The sequence below is a fragment of the Pleurodeles waltl genome, chromosome 3_2 (genome assembly GCF_031143425.1).
Source record: "Pleurodeles waltl isolate 20211129_DDA chromosome 3_2, aPleWal1.hap1.20221129, whole genome shotgun sequence".
NCBI classification, from domain to species: domain Eukaryota; kingdom Metazoa; phylum Chordata; class Amphibia; order Caudata; family Salamandridae; genus Pleurodeles; species Pleurodeles waltl.
In genome coordinates, this window is record NC_090441.1 from 96959710 (window position 1) to 96981635 (window position 21926).

General features: G+C 45.5%; 1 protein-coding gene across 2 annotated transcripts in view; it reads left to right on the top strand.

Annotated features, from left to right (window-relative positions):
* Positions 1 to 6922: 6922 nt before the first annotated feature.
* CLIP2 (CAP-Gly domain containing linker protein 2) overlaps positions 6923 to 21926 on the top strand; it is a 400768-nt gene continuing 385764 nt past the window's right edge. The window contains exon 1 of one of the 2 annotated variants that reach the window (XM_069226902.1): positions 6923 to 7597. The gene's annotated coding sequence lies outside the window, so the exon portion shown is untranslated. The remainder of the gene's footprint in view (positions 7598 to 21926) is intronic. The other variant, XM_069226900.1, reaches the window with a different exon arrangement.

Here is a 21926-nt window from a genome sequence, read left to right on the forward strand (position 1 = left end):
TGAGTAGCACGCTACTCTGGAACCCAACAAGAATTAGTGATGGATTAGTATCGGGAAATAATGAGTATAGTTTTAGTATCATTATGAGTTAATTTGAGCCGCGGATATGAGAGTTTGTTAGTTAGATTGACTGGAGTAATGGAGGGGTGTAGGAGGAAAGAAATCCAGAAGTGTTAATTGGGAGTATATCCTTCATTTACTCAACCCAAAGGCTTGGAATGAGTAAAGGGGGGATGGAGGAGGGAAGAGTATGTGGAAGGGTTAGGGAGAGCATAGTAGCAGGGTGAGATAAATGAGGGAGAATTTAGTAGGGTTGTGTGGGAGGTCATGGTAGTAGAGTGAGGTTTGTTGAGTTAGATGTGGAAGCGGAGGGAAGAGCTTAGGCAGAGTTATTTAGGAGATTAAAGTAGTAAAAAGGATTTGGGATAAAGTAATGTATCTATGGTACTATCTGGATTTACAAACGTGCCTTGACCTCTTCTGATAAGCCTGATACAATACTTTCAAATAGGTCATCAGTGATGAATGGGGATGTATCCATAAGGATCAGAATATTATTTCATGTTATTTCATTCAGATTCTATTAAAAGAATTATATCAAGAGCAATTAATTAGACTAGGTCTCTCTTATTGATCCTTCACACCCTTCCTAGGACATGTGAAGCTTTTCACCTAGCCACATTACATGTGGTTTGTAGTGGGTCTGAGAGGCAAAATCATGTTTTCCTGGGTTAAGTGCATTGTGATGTTTGAGGTCTGCAGGGCAGATTGAATATGTCTTTTCCAAATGTCTTTCTCACATTTCAGAAAGTCCCAGATTTGCATGAAGTAAAGTGAGGGTAATGTGGCATTCCTGATGTACTGATGGATACATGCAGATGTAGCATGCCACCACATTTCTTACAAGTGTTAAACTCCCACTTCGGTGATCAAAAGAAAACCATTGATTGGGTAAACAAAAGATCTCACTATTTCAGGAATGCCACTGTCTATGTCCAAACTTGCAATATGGTTCAGTTTAACGTTAGTTAGCATAATTATGTATAACTTCTGACTGACCTTTAGTAATTTCTTGCAGAAAAGTTGCTTAAAGGCCCTAAGCTGGGTCTTAAAGCTTTTTCCGAGATGAAAACAAGGCAGCCCTGTGTCCACCTCTGGGCCTTGACTTATATGACAGATTCTGTCATTTCTTGAAAGCACTGGAAACACTTTTTATATGGTTCTTTACTGTCGAATAAGGTTTCCTCCATACAGAACTAGAGAAATGTCTGCTACTACTCAGAACCATTTAGAGCGAATCAAAACCAGCGTAGAATAGTAGATCAAAGTACACCTGAGCTTGGATGCTTGCTTAACGCCTGATGCCTGCTGCATCTATCGGTGCAGTGACTGCACTGAGCATCTTGAATATTACCACTCCACAGTAACCGCATGGCTGGACCTAGTCTTGCTTCCGAAATGCTTCAGGGAGGGGCCATCTTGGACTTTGAAATACCAATGCTGGCCACTCTCGAAGACTCACACTTGCCACGCTGAGTATTTGATCTTCTTCAGGCCAACCTGGAAGTTGGAGGAACGTTGCAACTAATCTCACTTTAGGCACTTTTCAGGCAGGAGACCCACTCCTCCACATATGATGGTTTCAGACACGAAGGAGCAGTGATGTAGCACGCAACCAAGACTTTGGTTTTGTTAGCATTTTGTAGACCAATTACAGAGCAATATCCGGCAGACTTTGAGATAAAGACATTTAGAGCTGCAAAACAATTGAATAATGAAGTTAAATACATTGTAAATAGTACTCATAAGCAGGTGCACTTGCAATAATCTGCTAAGAAGATTTTGCTGCCCTGCATTATTAGCACCAGAACACCAAGCTAGTTTCTAGGAATTGTGGTTAGAAACAGTGTTTCTTTTATTGTGATGGTTTCCAATAGAGGTTGCATATAATGGCATGCACGCAATACTTCAGATGCATGCACCAAGGTTTACTTTGCAGGTGTGTTACAGAGCATAAAGAGAACGGACATAGCACATGAGTAACCTAGGGGAGTAGGGTCTCCTCTAAACAGCTGCAGAAACTATTTTCCCAGAAGGTTTTTATAGGTTTTCAGGAAGATTGCCTAAATTTGAGCCTAGCTGTAGTTTGTAAACGTTGGTAGGTGCACCATACTCATTGGTTACCACCGCCATCTATCTCTTCGCCCATCTCTACAGCCTCTAATACCTCCTACCATTTCCCACAAGTTCTGCAAATAATTCCCTGCACCACTCAAGAGCCCATGTCAAAGCTAGCAGTGAGTGGTTGTTGAAGGGGAAGTTTGTACTACCTTATCAGAGAATGTTAAAATGCAATTGTTATTCTAGTTACTGTTTCTAGGTTTCACCTAGACAGTGCATGCACTGTCACCATAGCTTACCATTTGTTAGCTTCAGCGCCGCCCTCATTTCCTTCGTCCCCGTTTGTCACAGCAAGAGGGGGTCATGTCTTCTACTTGTGTTTAGCCCTCCCCTGGAGCCTGGACCAAGTACTTGTGTCCATCCACTGCTCCTGTTCTTGGAGCTACTTTTTCCTCTGTCTTCAAGTTCTCCATATGAGTGCTTGTGTTTTCAGTCCGTCTCCCATGTCCCTGCCCATGTAGCTTCTATTTCCTCCCATCATCCTCCTTCAATGTTGGTTCTTTTCCCTCCCAACCCCTTGCCCTGTACTCTATGACAATGCACTCTACTCCACATCACTGCACTGTACACCTCTGCTCTCTGCTCTGCAACATTCTACTCTATACCATTACACTCCCTGCAGTCACTGCACTCTATACTACCACACCTACCCTACACCACTGTACTCCACTGCGCCGTATGCCACTCTCCTCTACTCTACACCACTCTAATCTACGCCACGCTGCTCTTCTCTTCACCACTCTACTTTACACCACTGCACTCTACGCCACTCTATTCAGCACCACTCTACACCATTCTACTGCACTCTGTGCCACTGCCCTCTACTCTGCACCACTCTACTCTTTAGCACTGCACTCTACACAACTCCATTCTATGCCACTCTATTTTGCACCACTCAACCCACTGCACTTTATGCCACTGCACTCTACAACACTCTGCTCTGCACCACTCCACTCTATGCCACTGCACTGTACACCACTCTACTCTAATCTGTGCCACTCTGCACCACTCTATTTTATGCCACTGTACTCTACTCTTCACCACTACACTCTATTCCACTGCACTCCAAACAACTCTGCTCTACTTTGATAACTACACTCTGAACCACTGTACTCTACTCTGCACTACTCTACTGTACACCACTCTACTCTATGTCACTGTCCTTTGTGCCATTGTACTCTCCCCCACTTCACTCTGCACCACTTTCCTCTTTGCCACTGCACCCTACACCACCACTACACTCTACGCTACTCTACACCACTCTATTCTGTACCACTCTGCTCTTTGCCATTCTACTTAATGCCACTGGATGGACTAGAGTAGTGTAGAGTGGAGTGGCACAGAGTGGAGTGGAGCAGAGAAGAGTGGAGTGGCATGGCGTAGCGGGGTGTGGAGTGGCACTCTACTCCAATGTACTCTGCACCACTCTACTCTGCACTACAGCAGTCTGTGCCACTCTATTTTACTTTGCAACACTCCACTCTAACCCACTGCATTCTATTCCACTGCACTATACGCCATTGCACTCAGCATCACTGCACTCTACAACTCTCTGCTCTGCACCACTCCACTCTGTGACACTGCACTCTACGTCACTCTACTCTGTGCCACTGTACTCTAATCTGTGCTACTCTGCCCCACTCTATTCAACACCACTCTACTCTTCTCTGCACCATGGCATTCTATTTCACCGCACTGTACTCCACTTTGATAACTGCACTCTGAGCCACTGCACTCTACTCTGCACCACTCTACTGTATACCTCTCTACTCTATGCCACTCTACTTTGCGCCACTGCACTCTGTACCACTCTCCTCTATGCCACTGCTTGTACGTCACTGCATTCTACTCTGCACCCCTCTATGCCCCTGCACTCTATGCCACTTTACTCTACTCTGCACCACTCAACTCTATGCCACTGCACTCTACTCTGCACCACTACACTCTGCACCACTACACTCTGCACCACTCTATTCTGTACCACTCTACTCTACGCCACTGCACTCTACTCCAATCTACTCTGCAGCACTCTACTCTGCACCACTGTGCACTACTGCACTCTATGCCACTCTACTTTACTGTGCACCACTCTACTCTACACCACTGCACTCTATGCCACTTGCACTCTATGCCACTGCACTCTAATCTATACTATTCTACTCTACTTTGCACCACTCTACTCTATTCTGCTATACTCTACACCACTGCACACCACTTTACTCCATGCCACTGCACTCTACGCCACTCTACTCCACTTTGCACCACTCTACTCTATCCCAGTGCCCTATACGCTACGCTACTCTGCACCACTCTACTCTATGCTACTGCATTGTACTCTCCACCACTGTGCACTCTACTCCACTCCACTCTACTCTACTCGACTCTAGAATATGGTGGCAACTGTTTTGGCCTGCTCTGCGACCCCTTCTAAAATAGAAAATGCAGGGGGTGTGATAGAACCAGGAGGATTTATGGGGCCTTTGGATAAAAGATACATAAGGAAGCGTCCTTGTAGGCCCATCTAATCTATTAACAAGAATTGGCAAAGCCAATAGGTTTCGCCTACCCAAGAGTTATTGGCTTTGCTAATGTAATTTAGCTGTGTTGCTCAGCACTGTGGACTGGAGTAGAGTTGAGTTGAGTGGCATGACGTACAGTGGTGTAGAGTATAGTGGAGTGGAGTATAGTGGAGTCCAGTGGCTCAGAGTGGCATATAGTGAAGTGGCATGGAGTGAAGTGGTGTCAAGTGGAGTGGCATAGAGTGACATACAGTGAAGTGGAGTGGCATAGAGTGCACTGGCATAGAGTAGAGTGGAGTGGTGTAAAGTAGAGTGGAATGGACTGGCGTAGAGTGGTGCAGAGTAGAGTGGTATAGAGTGTAGTAGCATACAGTAGAGTTGAGCAGAGTAGAGTGGCATAGGGTGGAGTGGGGAAGACGAGTTGTGAGGAGTGGAGTGGCATAGAGTGGAGTGGAAAACAGTAGAGTAGAGTGGAGTGGCATGGCGTAGAGGGGTGTGGAGTGGCATAGAGTGGATCAGAGTGGCATAGAGTGGAGTGGAGTGAGATAGAATAGAGTGGCGAGAGGGAAGTGGGGTAGAGTGACGTGGCATAGCGTAGCATGGCATAGAGTAGAGTGGCAAAGAGTGGCGTTCAGGAGAATAGAGTACAGTGGAGTAACGTAGAGTGGAGTGGCGTAGAGGGCAGTGGTGTAGAGTGCACTGGCATAGTGTGCAGTTGCATGGAGTACAGTGGGGCAGAGTAGAGTGGCGTAGAGTGTTGCAGGGTAGAATAGAGTGGCATACAGTGCAGTCGCATAGACCGTAGTGGTGCAGAGGAGTCGAGTAGAGTAGAGTGGTGTAGAGTGCAGTAGAGCAGAGTGGCATTGAGTGCAGTGGCATAAAGTAAATTGCCATAGAGTGCAGTGGTATGGAGTGCAGTGGCGTAGAGTGCAGTGGTATAGAGTGCAGTGGTGTGGAGTAGAGTGGTACAGAGTAGAGTGCTGTAGTGTGAAGTGCAGCGGTGTAGAATAGAGTAGAGTGATGCCGAGCAGAATGGCGTAGATTGCAGTAGAGTAAAGTGGCATAGACTGCAGTGGCATAGAGTAGACTGTTGCAGAGTATAATGGTGTATGGTGCAGTGGTGCAGAGTAGACTCCTCGTGGGGATGAGGGGGTACATTGTTAAATGGAAGGGAGCAGCAGGGAAGGCCCAACAAGTGAAGCATTCAGCAGCTGAAATGTAAATTGAGAAGTCATTGGGGTGCGGGAAGCGCTGCAGCACTCCTCAGAATAACTAACATGGCGTTCACAAGATGAACGAAGAGTAAAGAAGCTTTTAACATTTGTTTTTATCTTTACACATTTGCAGTGTGTTCAAAAACAGTGGTCGAATTAATGAATGACAAATTTATAAAGTGCACTGCCACTCCCAGAGGAGCATCCTGAGGCTAAGCAGTAATGTGTAAAGCTCCAATCAGCACGATGGACAGAAACCTTAGGCCTCAGAGAATGAGCGAAAAGCATAGTGCATCAGAAATACCAACAAGCATTTGCAATGTAATGGGTCTCGCGTTTGCTCGAGTTAGAACTATTAGTGTTGTAAATTCATATCGTGCGGTTGTCAGTCTGAAAGGCATTTGCCAGGAATTGTTATGTGATAGACACTTTTATTGAGGCGTTCTTTTTCACACTAGAGATAGTGCGGTTCTTTGTGTAGTGTCGTCTTGCATGATTTCAGGCACAGGGACATAGTCACAGGCCCAAAATGTATTTTTTGCCATATGCCTTCCCTCGGATTGGAACCCAAGTCTGCAGGTTTCCAGGTTATAAGTGTATCCACTAATTTGCATCTGAATATCATTACATCATCAGCGGCCTTTATTAATCTTAAATTGACATGCATGGGAGGAGTTGCATTTTTATCAGGAGGGAGGTGGGGAAAACATTTTGAAAACACTCCTAATTCCGTGTTAATTACCATAACCTTTACGTAGATCTATATACATTGGCTGGTAAAAATCTATGAAACTCAGCACAAAATAGGATGATGTAACAAGGGTGTTTACTCAAAACTAGTCAGGCATGTTATTGGTTTAAAAAGAAAACTAAGTCATTTATTTTATTCTGCCCTCCCTCGTAGATTTATTTGGAAGAGCAGCGACGTGAACCACAAAATCAATCACAATTGCCTGCAAAACAGCTGGAAAAATGCTCCTCCTTTCCCTGCTGCTGCCTCCTCCCGGCTTCCTCTTTTGTCTCATCACTCAGAGGAGCGGTGTAGGGACCAGCAGGCGGAGCCCGTCCCAGGCAGACCCGGGAGGTGGAGCCCGGGCCAGACTGTCCTAGGCTGAGCCGCGGAGGAGAGAGGCCGGGCTTGGCCCCCGACGCCGCGCTGACCGCAGGAGTGAATCCGCTGCAGCCGGGGGACAGCGCTGCATCACCCGTGGGAATACAGCAGGGCTGCATCTCCCGGCCCTGGACCACGCGTGCATCCGCAGGGCGCAGGATTGGTGCGTCCCCAGGGTCTCGAGTGAGAGAGCGCGCCGTCTGCATGCACAGGATACATCTTCAGCTGCAGGAGGGACAGACTGGCTGCATCTTCAGGGCAGAAATCTACTCAGTTGGAAACCGGGGCTGCACGACCTGGAGTAAATGGGCGTTCCGCACCAGCCAGACCTGGATTTCGGGGGCGCATCTTGAATGGTGAATCCCGGGGAGTTGGACATCAGCGGTGCTTCTTCAGGGCGTGGACGCCTGCTCTGCACCGGAAGGAGGTGGGGAGCAGCAGGCTGCGTCCCCGGGGGTGTCCGATCTGCGCTGCTTTTCCTCCCCACCCTCCAGCTAGGAGGGAGTGGCTCTGGCGTCGGCTGGAGTACCAAGTGCCAGGAAGCCGTCTGGATGCTGAGCATCGGATCTGAGGTGAGGGCGCAGGCGGCAGGTGTGTCTGAGCGAGGGAAGGTGAGGGCACCCATGGCCCCCCGTGCCTCGGGCGCATGATGAAGCTGCAACAAAGGGCAGAGCATTGAAAGAGGGAGGGTGGAGGTCGCAAGGCGGAGAGGTAGGGTGGAGCAAGACAAGGTGGGTGGAAGAACGAAGGGAAATCGGTGGAGGACGTAAGGTAAGGAGGATGGATGGAGGAAGAGGGAACAAGGAATTATAAGCAATGAAGGGGTGAAGTCCACGTGAAGACTGGATTAAGGGAGGGACCATACAGCACCAAGAGAAGGGACGGGAGGACGAATGGGCCGTTGATGAAAGGATAAGCAAGCCGCGCAAGGGTGGATTGAGGATTAAGGAGGAGACATGAATGAAGACATTAGGGGTTGATGCGCAAACCAAGGAAATTAATGGACCGTGAAAGCTGGAAGGAGACACCATGGGAAGGGAGGTTGGAGGGACCAAGGTTTGATTGGTGGGGACATTAAGGATGGGCAGTTGAATAGCGCCAAATAAAGGAGGGTTGAGAAACCAAAAGAAAGGAGTTTAGATGGAATAAGTAAGGGAAGATGGAGAGCCCAAGAGAAGGGAGTGTGGAGAGTCCAATGTAAGGGATGGTTAAGGGGACGATGGTCAGTGATGGAAGGATAGGCATTCTGACGAAGAATGGAGGGATGAGTGGAGGAGGTAAGGATGGACCATGAAAGGAAAGCTGAATAGACCAAAGATGGGGAGATGGAGTGGCTAAGGAAAGGGAGGGTGTACGTAACAAGGAATAATCACTAAGGAAGTGAGGCCTCCAGGACCAAGGGAAGGTAGAAAAGAGGTGTCAGGAGAAGGAAGTCTGAAGAGACCATGGGATCGAACAGTGGAGGGATCAAGAATACGAGGATGGATGGACCAAGATTGACTAGACCAAGGGAAGTGAAGACAGTGGTTCCAAGAAAGTGCTGGTGAATGGACCAAAGGAAGGAATGATGAATGGAATGAGTCAAGGCAAGGTGGAGAGATTAAAGAGAAAGTTGAATGCAGGCACCGTAGCTGCATGGACCAAAGATGAATGGACCAAGGAAGGATGGAAATGGTGGGACTAAGAGGAGAAAATGTGAAATGGGCCAAGAATCAACGATCCTGGGAAGGGAAATGGATGGAGCATGGAAGGAGGAAGAAAGTGCCAATCAAAGAAAGAAAGAATGGAACAGGGAAGGGAGGATGGAAACAGTAAAACAGGGAGGATGGAGAGAACAAGAGAGGAGCATGGTGCAACTCACCAATGAAGCATGAAAAGACCAAGGAAAGGAGAAAATAGGAAGCAAGGAAAGGGTGATGGCGTGACCAAGGGAATATGGTGGAAATACCAAGGAAAGACGGTGTAAAAACCCAGGAAAGAAGGGTGGGCAAAACAAGTGGAGGAGGATGGCCAGGTCATATAAAAATGGAAAAATTCTGTGAAGTATTGTTTGGGGACCCAAACCAAGCAGGATTTATGAACCAAGGTAAAGAGGTAGCCAAGGAAATGAAGATGGAAAGAGCAAGCTTGGGGTTACCAAGAGAAGGAGGGTGTATCCTCCGAAGTAAAGAAGGTCATGGAATGAAGGAAAGGAGGATAGAGGGTCAAAAGGAAGGAGGACTGAGGGACTAAGGCAGGGTTCTGCAAAGTCGGTCCTGGAGAGCCAGGTCCATGCCAGATTTTTTGCATATCTACATTTATTTAGAATAATGTAGATTTCTGAAATATCTTTTTTCTAAATGCGTGATGCAAAAAATTTGGCATGGATCCGGCTCTCCAAGACCGACTTTGCAGAACCCTGGACTACGGGAAGGCGAAAGATGGGGGCTGAGGGAAGGCAAAAGGAGGGACCAAGGGAAGGAGGAAGCAAACAAAGCGGGGTGGATGTATCAAAGGGGAAGGAGGGTGGAGGGACCAACGAGAATATGATGAAGGGTGTAAGGAAAGAAGTATGGATGGAGGTAAGGAACAGTGGATGAAGTATCAAGGGAGGAGGTTATGTGGCAGCAATGGAAAGTAAATAGAGAGGGCAAGGAATCCAGGCTAGAAGGGCCAAGGAACGAATGGTGAATGGGAATAAGGGAAGGATGATGAAGCAAGCAAGGAGAGAGGTAGCTGACAAGAGGGACCAAGGGAAGGAGAGTGGATGGATCAAGGAAAAGAGGATGAATCATTCAAGGGACAGGAAAGATTCTGGAGACAACAAAGGGCAGGAGATGGAGTCACCAAAGAAAAGAAGGTGAGATCGATCACAGTTAGCGAGATCATTCAAAGGAAGGATTATGTAGGGACCTTGTTATGGGGGATGGGCTGAGCTAAGAGTATGAAGTAAGGACAATGACTGGGGGTGGTTAACAGAGAGATATGATGAAGGGACCATGTCTGGTAGAATTAAGGAAGAAAGAATGCACGGTATGGTTAGAAGCAGTGCTTAATTTGTGCTTGTTGTTTCCGGTGCGGAGCTCCAGCACTTATTTTTGAGGGCCAGCACTTATTCTGCTGCCTCAAACACTTGCTGCGAGCAAAAGACACATATGGGAAAGATGGAGGAAGAGAGGAAATGAAAAAGCGTCACAAAGGGAGAAAGAAGAAAGCTGCAAAAGTGAGCTGAAGGGGCAGGGAGTGGCTGTAAACAGATTAAGGAGGCCCAAGATGGCTTCAGGATTACGCTGCCTCAGTATTCCGTGTTCGCACATTTGATTGCAGCAGCCGCATGTTTCAAAGGAGAGCTTTGGGTACCGGCACGTTTTTATTTACAAATTAGGCACTCCCTAGAAGGATAGACCCATGGGTCACAGATACTTTTCCAACCCGTTTGTCAATCTCTGGATTTGTCATTTAGTATAGCTATCAAGCAGTTGTTTTATTACAATTACTCACTTCCATTTCACAATACTTATCAATGACACTTATTCGGGGGTAAGCTACTGCTGGTTCATATGAACTACCCTTTCTGGTGTATTGGATTCATCCGGTGGCTTGAACCCGTGAAGAGATCAAGGACACAGTTCTAAGCAGGAAGAGATGTACCACCAAGCGCTTGGAACTTGTGTAGCGCCTTCGCAGTGGCTGCAGAAGATACTGACTCTCAAAATACACTGTATTGGTATGTGTGCTGGTGAAGATATGCATGAAGGCGGTCACTTCGTCGAGCTTTTTATTTCCTATGTTGAGGTCTGAGTCAAATGACACAGTCTGTTCGTCTGCTCTGGGTCCAGAGTCGTGTGATGCTGTCATCAGCCCTTATGGTCGTGTGATGACATTTCTAGTGCAGTCATCATTATACTAACAGGTGATTAGAAATGTGACCTATCCAGCCTCTGTGCCTCACCCGAGTACAGGTTAATGACGTGAAACTCAGTACCCGTTCCTACTCAGAGCTTTGCTTCCTCCACCCACTACATGGGTAGAAAGCGCTATATAACTGTTGCAGTACATTACAATACAGCGCAGCACTCTTTTCACCCCAGCTGCCAATGCATGCCTCGCATCTCCTCCTCTGCCACATGCCACATGCAACCTGTAACCCATCCTCTACTACGTGCCTTGCATTCTATCCCCTCTGCAGTCTCTGCATCACCCGTTCTCTGCTTCTGCTTTACATCACAAATACCCCATTCCCATTGTGTCTCATGCCTTGCAGACCCTATGCCCTGCTGCTTGCATTTCATCCTGTTCTCTTCTGCATGCTGTGTTTCATGCCTTGCAGACCCTATGCCCTTCTGCTTGCATTTTATCCTGTTCTCTTCTGCATGCTTTGTGTCTCGTGCTTTGCAGACACTATGTCCTGCTGCTTGCATTTTATCCTATTCTCTTCTGCAAGCTTTGTGCCTCATGCTTTGCAGACCCTATGTCCTGCTGCTTGCATTTCATCCTGTTCTCTTCTGCATGCTGTGTTTCATGCCTTGCAGACCCTATGCCCTGCTGCTTGCTTTTCATCCTGTTCTCTTCTGCATGCTGTGTTTCATGCCTTGCAGACCCTATGCCCTTCTGCTTGCATTTTATCCTGTTCTTTTCTGCATGCTTTGTGTCTCGTGCTTTGCAGACACTATGTCCTGCTGCTTGCATTTTATCCTATTCTCTTCTGCAAGCTTTGTGTCTCATGCCTTGCAGACCCTATGCCCTGCTGCTTGCATTTTATCCTATTCTCTTCTGCAAGCTTTGTGTCTCATGCTTTGCAGACCCTATGCACTGCTGCTTGTTTTTTATCCTGCTCTCTTCTGCATGCTATGCATCACCTGTTCTCCATTGCTTGCTTTTCATCCTGCCCCCAGTGCATGCTTTAGATCACCTGTTCTCCACTGCTTGCTCTTCATCCTGTTCTCTTCTGGGTGCTTTCTTTGCATCACCCATCCTCCACTGCTTGCTTTTCATCCTGCCCCCAGTGCATGCTTTCTTTGCATCTCCTGCTCTCCACTGCTTGCTTTTCATCCTGCTCGCATGCATTCTTTTCATCGCCAATCCTCCACTGCTTGCTCTTCATCCTGCTCTCTACTGCATTCTTTTCATCACCTATTCTCCACTGCTTGCTTTTCATCCTGCCCCCACTGCATGCTTTCTTTGCATCTCCTGCTCACCACTGCTTGCTTTTCATCCTGCTCTCCACTGCTTGCTCTTCATCCTGCTCTCCACTGCATTCTTTTCATCACCCATCCTCCACTGCTTGCTTTTCATCCTGCCTCCAGTGCATGCTTTGCATCACATGTCCTCCACTGCTTGCTCTTCATCCTGTTCTCTTCTGCGAGCTTTGCATCACCCATCCTCCACTGCTTGCTTTTCATCCTGCTCCCAGTGCATGCTTTCTTTGCATCACCCATCCTCCACTGCTTGCTCTTCATCCTGCTCGCATGCATTCTTTGCATCACCTATCCTCCACTGTTTGCTTTTCATCCTGTCCCCACTGCATGCATTCTTTGCATCTCCCATCCTCCACTGCTTGCTTTTCATCCTGTCCCCACTGCATGCATTCTTTGCATCACCCATCCTCTACTGCTTGCTTTTCATCCTGTCCCCACTGCATGCATTCTTTGCAACACCCATCCTCCACTGCTTGCTCTTCATCCTGTCCCCACTGCATGCATTCTTTGCATCTCCCATCCTCCACTGCTTGCTCTTCATCCTGCTCTCCACTGCTTGCTTTTCATCCTGCTCGCATGCATTCTTTGCATCACCCATCCTCCACTGCTTGCTTTTCATCCTGCTCCCAGTGCATGCATTCTTTGCATCACCCATCCTCCACTGCTTGCTTTTCATCCTGCTCGCATGCATTCTTTGCATCACCCATCCTCCACTGCTTGCTCTTCATCCTGCTCGCATGCATTCTTTGCATCACCCATCCTCCACTGCTTGCTTTTCATCCTGCCCCCAGTGCATGCTTTCTTTGCATCACCCATCCTCCACTGCTTGCTCTTCATCCTGCTCTCCACTGCATTCTTTGCATCACCCATCCTCCACTGCTTGCTCTTCATCCTGCTCGCATGCATTCTTTGCATCACCCATCCTCCACTGCTTGCTCTTCATCCTGCTCTCATGCATTCTTTGCATCACCTATCCTCCACTGTTTGCTTTTCATCCCGTCCCCACTGCATGCATTCTTTGCATCTTCCATCCTCCACTGCTTGCTTTTCATCCTGTCCCCACTGCATGCATTCTTTGCATCACCCATCCTCTACTGCTTGCTTTTCATCCTGTCCCCACTGCATGCATTCTTTGCAACACCCATCCTTCACTGCTTGCTCTTCATCCTGCTCGCATGCATTCTTTGCATCACCCATCCTCTACTGCTTGCTTTTCATCCTGTCCCCACTGCATGCATTCTTTGCATCTCCCATCCTCTACTGCTTGCTTTTCATCCTGTCCCCACTGCATGCATTCTTTGCAACACCCATCCTCCACTGCTTGCTCTTCATCCTGCTCTCCACTGCTTGCTTTTCATCCTGCTCGCATGCATTCTTTGCATCAACCATTCACTACTGCTTGCTTTTAATCCTGTTCCCCTCTGCCTTCTTTGCATCACCCATTTTCTTCTGTTTGCTTGTTACTTTGTCTGGGGGGGGTGGCTTTCCACCACCCATGTGTGCCACAGAGATGTGATGTTTACTTATGGACCGGGGATATGGAAGCACAAACCTCTGAACTGTGCAGGGAATTCTGCTACATTCATAATAAGCGTAAACGATGTTAAATATTCAGAACACGTCCTCATGATGTGAATGTACATCTTACAGTGGTGGTTCTGGCTTGATGTAAATCATGAGTTTGCAGGGAAGGTGGTGTGCTGGGTTGTCAGAAAGTCAAAATAGACATGGTTTGGTCCTCACTCTAATTAACTTGGGAGACAGACAGATGTGCAAAATGTAGAATTTCGGTGTTTTACAGCAATAGTTCAGAAATTTTGCAGGGACCTTGAAAGTCGCCAATATAATTTGTTCTTGCAAATGCAAATTCGTTGTAAGCGGTTGTGTTGCTTTGTTCTTTCAGTACAGGCCTCTTTGCAGCTGGGGGAACAATTGTATTTTTTTGTTTCTTTATTCATTTTAATTGCGTATGTTTGATCTAATTTTGTCTCGTGTGGATGGTGGTTTGTGTGCCAGATGCTTTTATTTGTAGTACACTTTGTTATTTTCGGTGTCAGGCTGTTATTAGTTGTTTTCTTTATGTGCTTTCTTCCAGATTTTGGTTGGTGTGTTTTTGTGGTGTTTATGCTGAGGATGAATCTGGGTAGGTCCACAATGTATGAAGCCGGACTTTACCTGCATTTGGGTCATACGGATAGGCTCTGGTCTGGTGGTGGACAACTAGATGTGGGTCATAATATTTTCTTCATCCTTCTCAGCCCAACACTTCCATCTCATTGTATTTCAGTGTTGGATTGGGTTGAACTGTAATTGTCTATGAGGATTCTCTTCCAGTTTATGATTGTTGTGTTTTGTCTTGTGTCTGTCTGGTTTATCATTACCCTGGCTAGACCCAGCAGTTCATGTGGCTGGATTTAGGTTGTGGTTGGTTGACATTAACAACTCATAGTCTCGTAATGGCCTTTTTGGTGTGGGTCCCAGTATTTCAGGCTTCCTAATGACCTGAGCCAAGATCCTGAACCCGTCCTCCCATGTGCTTGGGTTTCAGTTCCAGTGTTGATTTGCGTTGAGCTGTTATTTTCTGTGGGAGTTCTTGGGTTGTGTGATCTACAATATGACTGTCTGCTGTAGATTTAGGGTCTCCTTATGAATTGGGTTATTTCACGTGGAGCGATAACTGTGGGTGAAATAACCCAAGTCCCTCCCACAAGTATGTCCTGTAAGGCCTGTATGTATCGGGCCTGAAAACACCGTACTGATAATTCCAGGCTCTGAAACCAAGGGCCTGTAAAACTTGCTGAATGCCAAGGGCTGCAGGCGCCAGCGTTGCTCACTTCCTGTAGCTGCCCAGAGGGACCACATGATGCCCTATCCCCCGCCCAACTGTGATGACCAACAGCAGTCCTGCAAAATGCCTGCATATTTTTCACCCAAATGATGAAAAACTGCTGGTATATCCAGTAAATCTAGACCCCTGCGATTATTCACCTTTTCAGGGGGAAACTCGTAATGGTCGGACTTTTCTGCAGAGCTACCGGCCGGTAATTTAAATTGCGACCTGATATCTCTGCAGTGAAGTCCGGCCAGCTCGTAATGAGGCTTTTACACTCAAGCCGGATGAAATCTTCAGTAACTGAAGCAGAAGTTTGGACAGAGTTCGGTGGCAACCAGAGGCCCTATTCTGTGGATGCTGTTTGCGCATCTTGTCAATGGTCGCTTCCCTTCAACCTGTGTCATGATCACGGCTCTCCCCCTCCCCTCGTTTCCCAGCAATTCCGTTACATTGACACTGATTGGTTAGCGCTAAGTAACCCTCTCTGTCAATCTGGAGTGCTGTACTACGACGTGATTGATGGCGGCTTCTGAATAAACCACCGAGAATCCTGATTAAGTGTTTCTGTGCTCCAGCATAAAATAGTAGTTTATGGAGCAGTAAGTGCTGAGCTGGCACTTTTTTCACTCTATGATGGCGATTTGAGAAAATCCATTGGAGTAGTTCACAAATGATGCATGCAGGCACGCCGGGGATGCATCCTAATTAATGCATGCCGTGATGCACAAGAAGTCGTTCTTGTAAAGCCAAGTTCTAGGTAACCAAATCAGGTAACGTGAGGTCTGTTTTACTACACGAGTGCATCGATAGCGGCTTAAATAATCATCAATGTCCATACTTTGGGAGTAAATCTTACAGGTTTCAATCATCGTATTGAGGGCTCACCCATTTTCTATTTTTTTGTTTTTATAGTTTCTGTTTCTATTTTTTACACTTGATTTTTGTTCCCTTGCTCCATTCTGCTCGTCCATTCTCTCTTTTAATGTCAATTTTCTTTGCACCTCCTTATGTTTCAGTTCCTCTAAATTGCTTTGTCTCCTTCGTATTTTCCCCTTTCCTTTTTGTTACTTCAACATTTTTCTTTTTCTTTCTCGCTTGCATTTACTATACAGAATTTCCTTTCTTCTTCTATTCCTTATTACATTCTTCGACATCTTTTTAGTTACATTTTCTTTCTCGTTTATTTTCTTTTTACTATAAATTGTTTGTGTATTTTATTTTGCCCTGCAATCTTATTCTAAGCTTTAAACTTGCTGATTTCTTCCTTTCTCTTTCTTGCGTACTCCCTTTTAGAGTTTCTCACTTTTTCTTTTCTTTCCCTTTCGTTCATTTTCTTCTTTCTTTCTTGCTTTGTTGTTTTCTTTCTTGATTTTGTGTTTTTTGTGTGCAGTTGCACAGTCTGTGTTACATCCACTTCCAAGACTGTGCTGTGACGAAGCGGTATCTCCACCCCAAGACCAAACTTCGTTTTGCTCCAGGTTGCACTGTAAGGAGCTGAGTGCTTTCACACACACTAAGTGTTTTGATTCTGCTGGACTTTCTCAGGCCAACACAAATGGTGTGTACTGCCAAGCAGCTGCAGCGTGACTCCCATCAGGATTTATTCCAAAGGAAGCCTGAAATGTATTTGTTTGGGGAGACTTTCTTCTAGAAAATATGTGGGCAAGACTGTGAGCGTGCGCGCGCACACACACACACACACACACACACACACGCACGCATTCAGTGATGAGTCGTAAGTCTTAAGCACATGGGCTAATGAGGAGTGGATAGGTTAAATACTAAGTCATTCTGGAGGTCACTGGGCAGCAGGTGGCTTTTAAAAGGCTTGTTGATAGGTGGTACTACTCAAGTTGGCAGGGAATGGACCATAGCAGGGGAAAGGCCAAAATCTGGACTTAGCAGGTGGTTTGGGGTGGCAAGAAGGTTTAGATGGGTGGATCATAGACTGTGGCTGTACGTGGGATGGGGTATCGGTCCCTTGGCACGGGTCATTTTCAAGACCATAGGTAATAGTTTGTAAATGTTTTGGTGTCTCATGGCCATGCTGTCTGCTTGATGTTGCTAGTGGTAATATGATTGTGTCCTGGAAGTCTGAAGAGGCTTTGTGTGGCGATTTTGATGTCTCCATCCAAGTGGAGTGGTACTGCCGGGCGCACCTGCTAAAAGGCTGTGGCAAAATGTTGGTAAAGAAGGAACGGCAGCCATTAAGGGCCTTTTGGGATGTGTTAATGTACACATATGGCACACATCAATTTATTTTCTTTATTGAAACAGACACAAGGCCACTTTTGCTTAGCCAGTAGTAATTGCTTCAAAACATACACAATTTAATTTTTTCACAGGCCACATTTTTAACCTTCTGGTGAATCTACACAAACCCATTTCATAACATTCTGCATAAAACAAAACATTTTTATCATACAAGTTTTATGGGTGAAGCATTCTTAAATTTATCCCATCAATAATACTGCATCACCCGGTATTACACAGGTAACACCTTTCCCAATCAGTTCCACATCATTACCATAATCTGTGTTCTGCTCATTAACTGAACAAGTTAATTTCTCACTTTTTTCAAATTCCCACAATTAGTTTGCACAAGGATCTAATCGTGGCGTGTCCCCCCTCATTTTCAAAGAGAACCGCATGTTAACAAAAAAGTCTTGAGCCCCTCTGAAGGTGCAAATGACCTCATTAAATGTAGTTCAGTTCATGACTTTGTGATGAAAGAGTATTTTATGCACTCTTCGGTTATCTTACCGACGCTGGGCCTTTTAACCTCAGGGGATGGGGACATCAATGTATGAGTTCTTTATCATGTACAGGATCCTTTATGCATTAAGGCCTATTGTGTAATCATAAAAAATGTAGGTACATATGAAAGGTATTATCTAGGGCATACCAGTACATTTATGTTCTCCTTGCGCTGTGGCCTTTGAATGAAGACTATGATCCATGGTTCACTAAAGATATTTGAGTACCCATGAAACTAAAACAAAGTCTTACCCGTTAAATGTCAGCGCATCATAGAATCAACTGACTGTATTGCAAAACAAGCATTTGCAATGTAATGGGTCTCGCGTTTGCTTGAGTTAGAGCTATTAGTGTTGTAAATTCCTTACTGGAGTTTTCTTGCCACTCAAATTGAAAATGAAAAGTAAAACAGTTGACGTAAGCGAGCCAATTCAAAGTGCTACGGCCGACATGAGCATGAGTGCGGAGGAGAGACACAAAAAGAAGTTTGCTTGCAGTCAAACAAATCGGCAATTGTGCAATTATCCATGTAAAAGGGGCAGTCTGCAAGGTGGTAACAAAACCTCCCCAAGAAGGGACAAACGTAAAGCATTTACCAATGATGATAAAGGATTTTTGAAAGGCAAGCCCACAAACGAGTGAGTCAGATGGGCGTGCGGTGGGCGTGGTTAAAATCCCACAATACTTACAACAGGTCAAAGCTGACCCTTCTTCATATACACTCAGTGGGTCAGAGAGTGTCCAGGCACTCTAGGACGGTAATCAACATTAGTCGATAGAGAGCCAGGTTTTTGCAAAACAGTTAAAGAAAAAGGTTGTAAGACCAAGAAACATTTCCGGATGGAATAGTTGCTGTTTGTGGTGAGATAACCACGTCAGAGGGACATGATCAGATAAAATGAAAAATGATGACCCAAAAGATAGTATTGTAAGGCTTCTGTGGCACATTTGATTGCTAATTAGTCCTGTATCGTTGAGTAAGCTATATTACGTGCCAATAACTTGCAAATTAGTAACAGCCATCCTCACTTTCGTGGATAGTGCAGTCTCTAGGGTTGTGCCAGAGGCATCTGTTTGGAGCCAGATGGCGGCTGAGAAGTCTGGACAGAGACCTCAGGGTACTCTGATATCAGATTCTGTGGAGAAACGAAATAGACTTCCTGGAAAGGGCCCCACTCAATTTGGCTTGGCAGAGTATTTTTCAGTAGAGCAGCTGTGAAGGGAGCCATTGTTGGAAAGTTAGTTGATAATTGAACAACAGTAGCACATGAAGAATCTCAAAAGGCTTCTTTTGTCTACTTGCCACTTTATCAGACAACTCCCAATAACCTGTGCCACGTACTTAACTTGGGAAACTGCATGGACACAATTTGCAAGGCTGACAGTTAATTCTGTTTTATCCGGAGCAGAAAGAACAGCCCCCAGATGTTTAAAATTATCTTGCAACTCAACGCTGAGGATGATTATGCCATCCAAGCACGCAGCTATCTATTCTTTTTTCAAATTATATATTTATTGATTTCAGAAATAACTCGCACAAATCCAACATGTCATAACTTAGTCCCCATGGTTCCTCAGTGTCTATGTGTAGGATGTACAGAATCAAGGTTGACCTCATCTGCCCCCCATTTTCCATATTTTGTCTCTTTCCTTTGTGACCCTTCCCCCTCGCGAGGGGTCCGCGTAGCACACCACCTGTTTCTCCTCGATGGGATTTGCATCAAATGACCCCTGCTGATTGCCCAGCCTAGGCAAGCCCGACATCCCAACTGCAGTCAAGTATGTTTGAAGTGCCTGGATTTAGCCCCACCCACAGTTAAGTATTATTGATGGGATGACTGGCTTTAGCACATCGGTCTCTGAAATGTAGTAGTCGCTCCACGGAGTACTTTAAACTGAAACAGACCCTCTGAAGTGGAGGAGGCTGTTTTATGTTTTCCATCTTGTTGTAAGGGCACCTGTTGGTATCATTTTGTGAAGTCTAATGAATTAATGAACTTGGCCTTGCCCAGTCTCCCAATTAAGTAATTGACTTGGGACATGGGGTAGGCACCAAATGAAGATATATTATCCACCTGTCTAAAGTCTTTACTTAATCATATAGTTCTATCCACCTTTGGTGCCAGTACAATTAGAGAAGTCCATTCACTCATGGCGGGTTCAAAACTGTGAAGCTAAAGCATGAATTCTACTTCCTGTTGAACCACTTGCCTTCTGGTCTCTGGAATGCAGTACAGGCAGATAAAATATTTTGCCCCGGGGAGGTTATGATAGCCTGTTGGACCAGATGGATCTTCCCTGAATGTTTGGAAAAACCTGTCCCACTTTCTGCATCAATTGTTTGAGATCCATTTTCCTTCTCTGGACTATTTGATCCATGATGTCTTGTCAGGTGGACCTTTCTCGTTTAGGAAACTTGTTTTCTATTTCAGGTTTCTCTGTCCTAAATATTCCCATCATGCCATTTACGGTTGGTTCCTCCCATTACTTGGGTAGGTTAATATTATATAGCTGAATGTCTTTGTTCCGGATGTTCCTCTTTATAGGAGTCTGGTTCTACTGCCTCGATCATCTTGTGGGGGCCATGCTGTTTTGCCAGCAACTTATTTTCCGAAGTCAGTAATAACATCAACACTTTGCCCTTTGGGTGTAACGTGAAGAATCAAGTTCCTTGAATGCAATTGGTGTCCTGTCCATTCTGAGAACTGAGAAGATTTTCTGTTGCCACTTTTATACCACTTTGCTACCAAAGACTCCTTTTGGCTGATGAGGAGTGGGTGTACCTGTCTCAGAGGTCTACTGAACAGAAAGCCAGCACCTCACGGGTCTTGCAGTACAGCAAAAGCAGCTTCCCAAATAAAGACACACTCTGAGGTTCAAAGTCTACAGATCAGGTTTTATGGGAACTTTAGCCAGTGTTGAACCTCTCTCCACTTGTGCACAAGCACCAGCTTTATATTCCTGTAGAGGACAGCATTCATCACTTCTCTAGCCTCCTGCTCTAGATGTCTTACTTAATAAGTCTGTCGGTTTGCAGAGAGTTCCATAATTCTATCAGTTTTGTCATTCAGCATCCGAGAGCAGTCCAGCTAGAAGTGTCCATCCGGCCAAGATTATATTCCAGAAGCCTTTGTATTCTTGTCTGACACATTGCTTCTTGGTTTAGCACGGGGAGTGCTTCACAAACTAACAGGGCACAGCTAACAGGTGGCCTGCCGTACTTTGCAGTATCTGTAAAACCAAGAATACATTTGTTCGAGGTGGTGCTTGCACAGAGGTTCATTATGTGAATTTGCAGTTACAGCAATTAACACTCAATTAGAAGTAAAACCATCAGTGAAAAAAGAAAACAGTGAAGGGGATCCAAGCTTGTTGTTTGTAGGGCACCTTCATAATTTGCCTTTACACATGCTGCAATCCATTTTATACGTACACCCACAGCACGCATAAACTCGTAGGGGTGGTGAAAGTCATTTTACCCTGAAAAGGATGTCTTCACCACTGTTGGTCAAAAAGTCCCATTTATGAAGTCTTGACTTTCCCCACCATTCAGATATTACCAAATGTTGCTAATTGTAGTTGTATTTTGTTTGGTTTGTAAAAAATGAAGTGTCAGCAAGAATCCAAAATGCACACTTAATTTTGAAAATGTTTGCCCCTTTTAGTGTCAAAAGAAAGGCATGAAAGGGCCAGGAATTCTGATCATAAAACTACAGTTTGTAGTTGATGGGAAATGGGCATATACAAACGGGATTTGTGGAGCCGAAGTATAGAGAACATTAATTGCCAAAAGATCTGGCTTGCTTTTTGAGCCCTAAAGGTCTTGTTTGGTGAACAGGATACTTCATCACAAACTTGGTAGACGTCTTGTCTGCCATAATGCAAGTGCATTATAGCCAATGGCATTTTTAATATGGCACATTATATGTGACTGTAATTATGTGGCAGAGGAGCACCATATTATGCAGCATGGGTGACTACATTGTGTGTCAAGAAATGGAAAATTATGTGGCATATTGTGCACATTTTTTGATACTATCACTTCATTATTTTGTACTTGTGGTAACACTGTCTGGGCAAAGATTTCACCTCATTAGTACCAGTGTAACAAACAAATACAGAAAAAAACAACTG